The sequence below is a fragment of the Podarcis tiliguerta genome (genome assembly GCF_965153285.1).
Source record: "Podarcis tiliguerta genome assembly, chromosome: 3".
NCBI classification, from domain to species: Eukaryota; Metazoa; Chordata; class Lepidosauria; order Squamata; family Lacertidae; genus Podarcis; species Podarcis tiliguerta.
The window spans coordinates 56,243,474-56,255,831 of NC_139536.1; the positions used below are offsets into that span (position 1 = coordinate 56,243,474).

A 12,358-nucleotide genomic window follows, 5' to 3' on the forward strand; every position below is an offset into this window, starting at 1 on the left:
CTCTCTCCATTTGCCTCACACGCACACACACACTGCACCAAAGCCTCAATTATCTAGGTGGTGCAGGGACAGTGTCTGGGTTCCAGGAAGATCTCATAAGAGGTCCATGAGATCTCACCGGATTCTGGAAGCCACCACCACATTCATTTCTTGTTGCTTCAGCAGCAGCAGTAGCAGGTGGGGTGCCATGGCTATAGCGGCTGCGGCTGCTAGCGTTGAGATCTTGCAGGAGCCTGTTGAGATCTTGCTGGAAGCCACAGCTGCTGCTCCTTGCTTCTCCAGTTGGTGGTGGGGTGGGCAGAGCACCCATGGCAGCAGAGAAGAAGAAGCAGCAGCTTCTGGTGAGATCTCATGACAGGACTGCAAGAGATCTTGCTGGAACCTGGAAGCTGCCACTGCAGCCACTTCTTCTGGGGTGGCAGTGCATGGGACACTGCCTCATGAATTCCGCCACCCGAGGCAGCTGCCTCAGTCTGCCACATGGATAGGTTGGCCCTGCACAGAAGGTTCAAAGGTTTCTGGCTGCCTTATAAAGGGTTCTCTCTCTCTCTCTCTCTCTCTCTCTCTCTCTCACACACACACACACACACACACACACACATACACACACACCCTACCTTGTTAAGTCCCATATCTAGGAATCAGCAGAACCTCTCCAGAAAGTCTGGCAGAGCCAATCATGGGTTGCTCTGTTTTTATAAGCCCACAACCCAGTATGGAATTATTGGATTTCAAAATGAATTCTGCAATTCACACTGAGTATGTATGGAAAGTTTAGTGCCACATGTCTCCAGGCCAAAGAAAACCTAGGCTCAGAGAACTGCAATGTGGCACTGAGCTGATTCTCAATATACCAGAAAACTAGACACAGGTGAACCTGGCAACTGAAAGACATAGGCCCCGAACATCCCTAGGCTCAGTTACACTTTGCCTCACTAATGTATAGGCCTGTAGGATAACACTGATGGCATACAAGGACAGGGGAGACCCAGGTTAACATTCTTGCTCAGCCAGGAAACTCACTTCCTTGGACCAGTAACTATCTCCCAGCACGACGTACATCATAGGGCTGCTGTGAGTATAAGATGGGGAAGGGAGAGAGGGAGTATGCTCCCCGGAGATCCTAAGAGGAAAGGTGGGGTATAAATGTAATTATGAATAAATAAATACTGGCAGACCTGTGAGGACAAGGCAATACTCCATAATTATGAGGCAGTCTATAGGAACAGCTCTCTCCATTTGTGTGGTTCTAACCTGTCGTGCAAATGGTTTATTGCTAAAAGGTATAAGATTAATGGAGTCCTCTTTGATTCCCTTCATACCTTTCACCTTTTACTGCTATAAAACAGATTATGTGAATACAGACAAGCAAAGAAGTAAAAGAATGCCTTAACCCAGTTAAAGAAATGAGCAGTAAAACAACCTAATGTATGAAAAGAGAGGCCATAAAAGGAATATATCAGTAGAAAATATTAATTTTCTGTACAGCATAAATCATGATTTACAGCACAGTTTTTGAAAATAGACGTTAGTCACTGGGTTGTTTTAACAGGTTAACATATTTTATATGACTTCTGGATCTCTCTTTAATAAGGAGGGGGGAAGTCTTAATACACGAACCTTGAGATTACTACATTGTCATAAAACAAGGTGATTCTGCTTGTTTGAAATAAATTATTCTCAGAAAGTCATTCCCAAGGCAAGAAAAGTGCTATTGCTATTGATTTCTCTCTTTATATACTTTTTGCCCCCATTTCCATAGGTCACCTGCTCAGACAGGAATTTCACTTGCATATAAAGTGACGGATGTTGTGGCAACATTCACAACCAATTTTCATAAAATACTTGTCTATGTTTTTCACTTGCAACACAGGAGCAGATGGTAATGCAGACTGCTTTACCAGCTTTTTATTTTTTGCATTTACGAGGTTTCAGGTTAAGTCACTGCCATTTCCACTTGAAGGCTTTTGGGTAGCTGGCTTCAGAAGGACCTTTGCCTGGGACCCTTCCCCAGACAGCTGTTGATAGTCCTGATCTAGATGGACCATTGGTCTGAATCCTATAAAGCAGCTTTTTATAGCCTTGGGAGAAGTATTATAAATGTGTCAACGAGTTTTGAACTTTCCCCATTGTTTCCTTGTGAGAAATATGGCCCTAAGGCCCAGCTGTACTTGGAAAAGAAGTGAAGGGGAGGAAATGTTGTTTTCCACCAAAGAAAATGGATTCAGGTGAACCTAAATCAGTGCTCTAATACCTGCTAAAATGTATGTACATTAATCATGAAAGATCTTCACATTGATATTACTACCAGTAAGAGTTTTTGTTAGTGTTTTTGTTTATTTGGGCTATACTGAATCAACCTTTGAAGTATATCCATGTAGATGGCCCTTCCAGTTGCTCACAAAAAACAAACAAACAAACAAACAAACAAACAAACCTAGCTGAACATTGAAAGATTCAGGACAGATAGAAGCAAGAATTTCTTTATGCACTGCATAGTTAAGCTATGGAGCTTACTCTCAGAGGAGGCAGTAATGGCCACCAAGTGGGGGGCTTTAAAAAAGAGCACAAATTCATGGATGATAAGTCTATAAATGGCTACTATTTACGGTATTTATTCATTTAATAAAATTCATACATACTGGGAGAGGCGGCCCATCCCATTTCACAATCTGAGGCGAAACAAGAATGTGCTGTCCTTTCCTCCTACCACCACACCCTCTTTTGCTGCTGGGAACATCCTAGCTGCTGGTAAGGAAGGTACTTCCTCAATTATCAGGGTATGGGAAGGTCACATGAGGGCCCTGGGAATCTCTCAAGGCCCTTCCATGACCTTCCCAAACCCCGGTAAGCAGCTTTCCACCTCCTGGGGGGAGGGAAGGTTCTGGGGTATAACCTCTAGAAAGTTCCAGAGGTCACAAAACACTGCAACTTGATTTTTGTGTGCTTCATTATGTGGGGACTACAGTGGTGTGTATTGGGAGTTGTGTTTAGATGTCTAGATTTGTTCTTTTCCCAGATAAAGCAAAGTTTATTCCACACCATCACCTCCATCTCACTACACTGGCAGGGGGAGAAGGTGCCATTGTGTGGTTCATCTCAAGTGCCTGGCCCTAGACTCTTTTTATCTGGTGTTTTAAATCTTCCTGGATAAATGGAATTAAAATGACTAATCCCAGCACCGCTAGAAGTTTTGAGCATGCTGGGAAACCTGTTTTGTTGCTGGGGAGCTCCTGAATGAGTTGGAGCTTTCAGAAAATTTTCAAGAAAAGCCCAAACCAAAATTGACAGATTTTGTCTAGCTTTACTTTGTATTGTTGTTACGGACCAATCACTAGGAAGGTGTACAATCACATTATATATATAAACAAGTCTGGTGAAAATATGCAAATCTAATTTTATTAGTTGGTACAAGAGCCAAGTGTCAACTAGGTTTACTATCAAACTGCTCACTGGGCTTCACCTTTTATCACATTAATAGGACACATCAGGATGTCACTGCAGTTTAAATACATTTACTGAACCCAAAATGAATTTCCCTAATCTTTAAATGTATATAAAGTTTTCCCTGCTCAGCAAAAGAGTAAAATGTATGCCTGTTGTGAGCAGATGTATGAATGCCCATATATATTTGTAGACTTATGGTTATTATAGGTTTAGCTTTATTTAGGAATTTCTGGGGTTATCATAGCTTTAGCTTCATTTAAGAACCATTGCTGGTTTTTCTTCTTAGCTAGCTCATCTACACATTTCTGCTTCACTTCTTACAGAAATCACCTCAAATGACATGAGCTTTAAAAAATACATTTATCTATTTATAGCATAGAAAGATTGCAGATGCTCTCTTGGCAGCCACATTCTGAGTGTGAATGAATGCTATTTTATGGACACAGAAGTGTTGGTGGCCCAAAAAAGAGCTTCCAATCAAAACCCAATCCAACTTTTACTTTATGCTTCACCTAAGATAAAAGTAAGGAAAGTTTTGAATAATGGAAGTATGTGCTTTTGCTTGCCTCTGCTTTTTGATAACTTGTAAAATTACTTTCAAGGATATGATCCTAAGCTGATCTACCTTATATTATAAGATTGTAGTTGATGCTGTCAAAAGATCATCTGCTATCAAAATTGCAGTTATGGGTACTGTGGTGAGCACAATGTATACCTAACCTATGTACTTTAATATGGCAAATGGCCTTTGAAAGACATACTAATAGTAGAGTACGACTTCACAGCTCTGCATGACTTTCCAGAGCAGCGTCAACAACAAAATGAAAATTTCCATTGCTCCAGTAACATTTCTGGGTCTCTGAGGCATGCAGCCTATCCTACTGCATGTCTACTCAGAAGTAAGTCCCCCTGTGTCCAATGGAACAACCTCTCATGTAAGTATTCATAGGATTATGTGCACAGTCACATTTTTTTCAAATATTAATTCTGTGGACAAAATCTAGCACAGAGTTATATGAATTTGATTTTGATGAGACTTCAAGTCCACATAATTATGCAATGGATTGTGGCCGGAGACTTTAATTAAATTACCCAGTGCCTTCTGCTCTGCCAAATTATGATAGATGAGCATCCGTAATATTTTGAATACTAGTTAACTTACATAACAGGTTCCCCCCTCTCAAACTGTAGCAGTTAAAAAAGGTATAGAGAGCAGCATGTTTTCAGACTTGACATAAAACCTTTCACCATAAAACCAGGAGCTCTGATTTCATGCTACTTTAAAGTAACTTTGAAGTAATGAAAAAGCTATTTTCCAGCAATTGCTTCAAGGGCTCCTGTAATAATGTTTTTCACAGAGGACCCATATTTTTATTAAACAAGATAGGAGGGAGCATTTTCAAAGTTTTATTGGCATTTGTCTCCCTCTTTTCCTCTCTCTCTCACTTTATTTGTTAGCACACATTTTAAGCAGTTACTAATTTCTTATTGAATATTCTATTTCATTGTTTTAGTAATTTAACTGATTTCAAGGTCCATATAACAAGCACTTAAATTAGGATGATGCTTCTGTAGGTTGAGCATGTAATCCACAAATCATATGAATACTGCAATGAGCCTCTTGCATATATAAATCGAGAGTTTGTGGGATTGCAACCACATGGGGAAATAAGGATGTAAGACAGAAAGATTGAGAGAACGGAGTCACATTTATTAATTTAACACTATGCATTGGTAGTAGGGAACCATGGTGTGGGATATTAACTGCACAAAGCAAACTGGGTGAGCCAATCCTACCAAGGGTGAGGGATAGCATTTTAACTAACCCTTCCCTTAAGCCCACCCTTTCAAGCAAGTGGGAAGAATTCCAGGCAAGTGTTTCAAGTTGGCCTCAAAGGTGCTCCATATCCTACCAGCGTGGGACCCCACAGCCTTGAAAGGAACATAAGGTGCTGGTTTTGACCTTTAAAGCCCAGTGTGGCTTAGGGCCCTCGTATTTATGGGACCACCTCTCCTGGTATGCCCCACAGAGGACCTTAAGGTCCATGAATAACCATAGTTTAGAGGTCCCGGGCCCTAAGGAAGTCAGACTATCCTCCACCAGGGCCAGGGCCTTTTCAGTGATGGCTCCGACCTGGTGGAATGCTCTGTCCCATGAGACCAGGGCCCTGCAGGATTTAACTTCCTTCCGCAGGGCCTGTAAGACAGAACTATTCCGCCTGGCTTTCAATTTGAATTTAGCCTGAACTTTTATTCGCCTTCCTTCCCTCCCCCTCCCCTTTTATGAAGATTACCTCTCTGGGATCCCACAGCTAATTATCCCCTGGTCTCCTCGCTGGCCCAATAGGACTAATTTAGCCAGCTAGCCCTGGTGATCATCTAATGTTTATTGGATAGATTTTCACCCTAAATTGATTTTTGAATTCTGAATTTATTGTTATTCACGTTTTATACTGTATTTTATGCTGTTTTTTGTTGCATCAATTAAGTGTTTTAAATTTGTTGTTAGCCGCCCTGAGCCCAGTTTTCTGCACCAGGAAGGGCGGGGTATAAATAAAAAATTATTATTTATATATTGGGTCTACAGCCTTCACCTTTAAAGGTGCCTAAGGGGGCTCACAAACCTTAACTACCTGACAACTTCAAGCGCTGCTATTTTATTATTATTATTATTATTATTATTATTATTATTATTATTATTAGTCTATGCCACCTTTTCTTCGAAGCTACAAACATGAGTCTGACCAAACTGCGGGAGGCAGTGGAAAACAGAAGTGCCTGGCGTGCTCTGGTCCATGGGGTCACGAAGAGTCGGACACGACTAAACGACTAAACAACAACAATGCCACCTTTTCCCTTGACATAACTCAGGACAGCTTACAGATAAAAATGAGAGCCGGTAAAAACAAAGAAAAGCCAATTATTAAAATACAACTAAACACCGATGGAATTAACACTATATACATATATAAAATCTGTTAAAATATACCAGTAATTACAATATATATGGCATGGCACTAGCCCTTCAATTAAAAGCAGTCAATTCCCTAAAGCCTCTTGGAAGAAGGAAGTCTTTACCTGCTTATGAAGGACAGCAAAGAGGGAGTCAGTTTAGTTTCTCAAAGGAGGGACTTCCAAAGTCTGGGAGAAGGCCCTTGGTGGCATTACCTACAATGTGGCCAATTAACCTATTGAGCACCAACCAACCATTATGGACATTAGCTGCAAAACCAGTACAGAGTAGGCAAAAAGCAAAAAAACAAAAAATAGCCAGCAATCAGCTGACAGGCAAAAAAAATAATCCTGTGTGGCCAAAAAATGCCAACCTGTACTGAATAAAGGGCAGGAGGGTGGATGCCAGGAACCCAAAGAAGGCTTAGGGAAAGGCAGGGTGGGTTTACATCTCACCCTGCCCCTCCAAGTGCTGGTGCAAAATGAGATGCAAGATGCCAACTATCCTTTTCCTAAGCAGCTGCCTAAACAATCTGCAAACACCTTATTACACAGAGGTTTCCCCCATAAATACATATATTTAACTATCTTATATCACCACTTCCCTTTTTTTTCTGCATACTTTTATGGGTGTGTGTGTGTGTGTGTTTTACAATATTGCTGTTTTCTAAAAAGCTATCAGACTTGCTTTATATGTTCTGATGTATGAAAGGCAAAAAAGGTTCAGTAACCCCAGCAGAAAGATGCAAATAATGTAATGCACAACTAAACTGCAAGGCTTCCCTTGCAGCTATTGAAAGCTTAAAACTTACAAATGCAATTGCATCCTAAACACTGTGAGCCTGCAATTGAATGCATCACTGAATTCTTGCATATTTGCAATGAAAACACAAGTCTACCTGAGTCATTTCCCCTCTTCTTTGATTTTTTTTTTGCAGTAGATCTCTGTGCAATTAAAACATTGAAATCCCTGCTGAACTGCTGATGGACAGGAGAGGACCCAGAGGGCCATGTGCCAAAAAAATTGATTGCTATTAATCATTAATGTGCCCATTTCCCCCTTTTGGCTTAAATCATTTTAAGAGGTTTTTCATTTTAAAGTAGGCAAGAATATTACCAAAAGCTATCACTACACAGAAACCCTTTCAAATCCATACTGTTTTCTAGAAGAGTTTATGCTAATTAGTAGCTGCTTTCATGGAATGATTCACTAACTAATTAAGCAGGTATCTGTGCAAAAAGTTATTTAGGCATATGTTTAATCAAAATCAATGAGAATTAAGTGTGGATAACCATGTGCAGCAGCATTGATTGGTTTCCTCCCACTGACCTCGAGGCTTACCAGTAATTAATCTTTTGGTTAATATCATCATTTCCCCCTGGTTATGTGTACACTAGCAACCCATATTGCTTAGGAAGGACAAAATATAAAGTAAACTTTTGACTTATATTTAATGCTTGCTGAGTATGTTACAAAGCACCACATTCAATTTCTCATCCGGTTGCCTTTTCACACCGATGCACAAAGCACCTTAAGACAGGAGAGCTGTGTTCAACACTACAGATTCTCAAAGGCAAGAGCGGTCCAAGTAGTTACTGGTTGCCAGTGTGGTACAGTATAATTTGACAGGCATATCTGCAACTTTCTATCTGTGTGGTTCTTCTGGAATGCCTCCCAGATTGCCACTGCCTTCGTTAGCCCCAGGGTATGGTCTAAAGTCATACAAGGCCACCACCATGCTGATGCCTCCAGGTCTGGATCTGGTTAGTGCCTAAATGCAGTGGCGTAGCGTGGGTTGTCAGCACCCGGGGCAAGGCAAGTAATTTGCACCCCCTAACCCGTGGATTTGCGTCCCCTAACCCATGGATTTGCGCCCCCTAACCCTAACCCCCAGATGTTGCGCCCGGTGCGGCCGGCCCCCCTGCACCCCCCACGCTACGCCACTGCCTAAATGGGTGACAGGCAGGAGCAGAAACCACAAGTAAATTCCATGATGGAAGAACAATAAATATAATAAAATAAATAAATTTTGGGCAACAGAATATATTGAGATAGCCCTGACATTACATCTACATCAGAGAAAAGAAAGACTGAATTTAGTTAGTAATGGGTTTCCTAATCCTGAGCTTAAGGTATAATATCTCCTGGCCAAACAGTATTTAACCACACAAACATTATGACATTCCACATAAGTTTGCATGTACTAAGAAAAAACAGGAACTATTCTATAGAGACCTAATTTGTATAGATTACATTACTAGCACAAAAGGGGTATATTTATAACTAGGTGGTTAACACATCACTCTAACCTATCAGGTTTAAATTAACAGTCGTGGCATAACATGTATACAAGATACACCAATGGGTTAAGAAATCTGAGTAAAATGGTAACCCTTATGATTAGTTAAACATACATGTTAATAACCATAAAAATATGGCACCAAAGAAGCAGCCTGAATTAGACCTTTCAAAACACTTGTCATTAAAAGATGGATTGTTGAAACTTCAGACAGGTTAAACGTACACTGTGTTTTGAGTGAAATAATTATCTTTCCAGGGTTGCAATTACTAGAGTGCTTAGTTGCCATGGGAACCAGGCAACATATAGATGTTGTCAGATGAAGACATCAAGGGGCAGACAGCGGATTTTCAAATCACTACATGCCAAGTGTCAGCTGTCATACATTGCAGTGTTCAATTTTTAAGAAGGCATGGGGAAAATGAAAAGAGAGAGAGATTAGCATTTCAAAACAATGTATTAATAGCATTAATACTGTAACTCTTTATCCCACATACCACAGAAACAGGATCTCTACCTGAATTTTATTTCTCTCACTTTCTCTCTTGGTTAATGCTTATCAAACACATGGAGGAATACAAGGAATTAAGGGCACAATGTCAGCCTTAATTCTGGACTTGCTTTGCTTTTCCTACAACTTTAATCCTACCTATTTTTCTGTGTTAAAATGTCCTGCGGTCTTGGGCTTTGATGCTTTTAGTGTGATGCCCCTGTTGACCTGTTCCCCACTTCCTTTCAAGCAAGTAAAAGACATAATAGGTCTTACAATCTGTCTGTAACAACAAGAACAAGGACCTGTGCTGAGAATGCTCCCTTGGTATGAAGGCTGCAAATGCTTCCAACTGCGATCTGTGTGTAAAGGATAAAAACAGGCTGACAATCCGATGTTAATACAACCTTTAGCTCACCTTCAACGTAAGATATTTTATGACTAATTTTGATATATAGCTTCATTTAACCAACATGATAATGAAAGGTTCTCTAACCAGCAGGATAATGAAAGGTTTTCACTATTAATTTATCCTTTAACTACAAGAGTAGTTAAAATGCATCTGGAGCCAGATCTTTGCTTTTTGCCACTTCCTTCACAATCCCAACATCAGATAGACATCAGAAGGTGTTGTGAGCCTGAACAATACGCTCCTCCTTCAGCCAGTGTCCCAATATTTGACAAAAAGCCATTTGAAAGCAGAATTCTAGTCAAATAAAAATAAATTCAAAGCAACACAAGCAGGTATTTAAAGTAGTAGTAATCCTTCAGCCATAACTTAAGGCCTAACCATGTACTGGCTTCTAGGATAATTTCTGTGAATTAATAACCATGAAATAGGTGTACTACTTAATCAAATACATTTGTGTGAAGGACTTCTGGAAACATGGACAGAATAGGTGTATTTCACCAGAAGAAGCTGTCTTCCAGGAAGTTGTATGGATTCTATTTATTTATATAAGAATTTATACACCGCCTTTCTTGGCAAAATAACAGCTTAAGGTTGCTTGCAATGTCACAAAATAAAATAAATTAAAACAAGGTAAGACATAATCAAACAATAAAACAACAATATAAACAAACCTAATGGAAAATATTCAAGGAAATGCATAAATGCATAAATGAAAACCATACTACCCTTGCATCATGGAAGCAAAATCTAGAATTGTGTATACTTCAATTGGGATTCTGTCAGAAAATGTAGAAGAGCGGAGGGGGGCAACATTCAGGAGTGGAAATATTTCAGAAGGAGAACTGTCAAATCTGAGAAAGAACATTGGAAGAAAGGTCCATACTACATGGCAGCTTGATACTGTTTCCATTTGGTTCCTGTAATAAAAGACGAATTTATCTGTTGTTTACACTCACTCCTGTGGCTATGAATCTTTTGGCAGGCAACTGCAGAGGCTTCTGAAATAGCACACAAAAAATAACTGAAAAGATAGACTGTTTCAAGGTAGCTGATGAATGTAACATATGAGCTGACATTTATGACATGACGAGACCAGAAAGCCAACTCAGTACATTTTAAGGTATTTTCTAATACAGGGACTATGCTTTTAAATTGTTTTTCTTAACTGGCTTCTTAAATTTAGATAGTTGGATGGATAAAGTCTCCTACAAAAACATCCAGCCTCAATAAAATTAGTGCATCTTTTTTCTGGACTCAGCATGACAGGAGATTGGCAGCAGGCAGAAAATTTCTCCTGGCTCCTGGGATGCAGAGATAACTACAGACACCCAGATTGTTTTAGTAAAGCTCCTGCTGTCCCCAGGCAAAGCAAAATTCAGGAAAGTCACAGAGCTGAGTTGTAGTTCAGCAACTGTGAGAATGTTTCACAATCACAAGGGCACAGGTTCCATTTCAAGTATTTTCAATTACAGGAACTCAGAAAATCTGAAAGTCTGAGATTCCTGAAAGCTAAATGCACGAGGCTAGCTGCGCTATTGGCTTGAGGACCTATTCAGACATTACGTTTCCCTTTTTTCATTTCAAAAGCATAAGCAGAGGAGCAACATAAAAAGAGAGAAAGATGAAAATGCATATTTGTGGCAATATTAGAACTGCCAGACACTTAACCCAGTTCATGCACTATCCACAGGAAAGGACTGGGTGCAATTAAAGGTTAGTGGAGTCATGTCCAAGTGCCTTACTCCACTTGCAGCCTCTGAACATGAGCTGAAGTTCTGAAGGGACAGCTAGCTTTATGCAAGCAAGTTCCGTCTCGTGTTTGGGAGTGCTCCAATGTGTGGAGAAGCATTCACAAGTCCAACCACCTCCCTCTTCGTTCTTCCTCTTGAATTCAGCATGCAAAAGTGGGGAAGGGTAGAGGGAGCTTGGTGAGCAGGCACAATGTTAGAGGCATAGCCTGTAGCATGACCCTGCTAGCCTTTAATTGTGTGAAAATATATGAAGAGGGGTTAAGACTAACTTCAGGAGTCTAGCAATTTCTTATGCTTGACTCATGTGTCTGTCTTCAGTTACCTACGCACTCTCATTAGCAAACCTGCCAAATTACTTTTTATTTATACTTCTTATTAGAATAATTCTATTTTATGGGAAGCAATTCACAAACGGAACCAAACAAACAACATCTTTTTTATTAGCTGGGAGCTGGGGGCACTATTATACAGGGTTTCTGCTCCTTCCTCTTGGACTGTGCCCAGAGACTGGGGGATCAGTGGTCAGATCCCCGGACTCTCACTTGTGGGGTGCCTCCGGGCTCCGTCCTCTCCCCCATGCTTTTTAACATCTATATGAAGCCGCTGGGAGAAATCATCAGGGGGTTTGAGCTGGGCATTCACCACTATGTGGATGATACTCAGGTCTACCTCTCCTTTAAATCTGAACCAGTGAAGGCTGTAGAGTATTGCTCAAGAAGAGCAAGGCAGTGAAGGTCCTATGTGAGTGTCTGGAGGCTGTTAGAGGATGGATGGTGGCTAACAGATTGAGGTTGAATCTTGACAAGACAGAAGTACTGTTTCTGGGGGAGGGCTGGTGTGGAGGACTCCCTGATTCTGAATGGGGTAACTGTGTCCCTGAAGGACCAAGTGTGCAGCCTGGGAGTCATTTTGGACTCATAGCTGTCCATGGAGGCGCAGGCCAATTCTGTGTCCAGGGCAGCTGTTTACCAGCTGCACCTGGTACACCAGTTGAGACCCTACTGGC

General features: G+C 40.7%; 1 protein-coding gene across 2 annotated transcripts in view; it reads right to left on the reverse strand.

Annotated features, from left to right (window-relative positions):
* LOC310674912 (SAM and SH3 domain-containing protein 1-like) overlaps nt 1–12,358 on the reverse strand; it is a 505,076-nt gene that overhangs the window by 258,436 nt on the left and 234,282 nt on the right. The gene's annotated exons all lie outside the window — the stretch shown is intronic.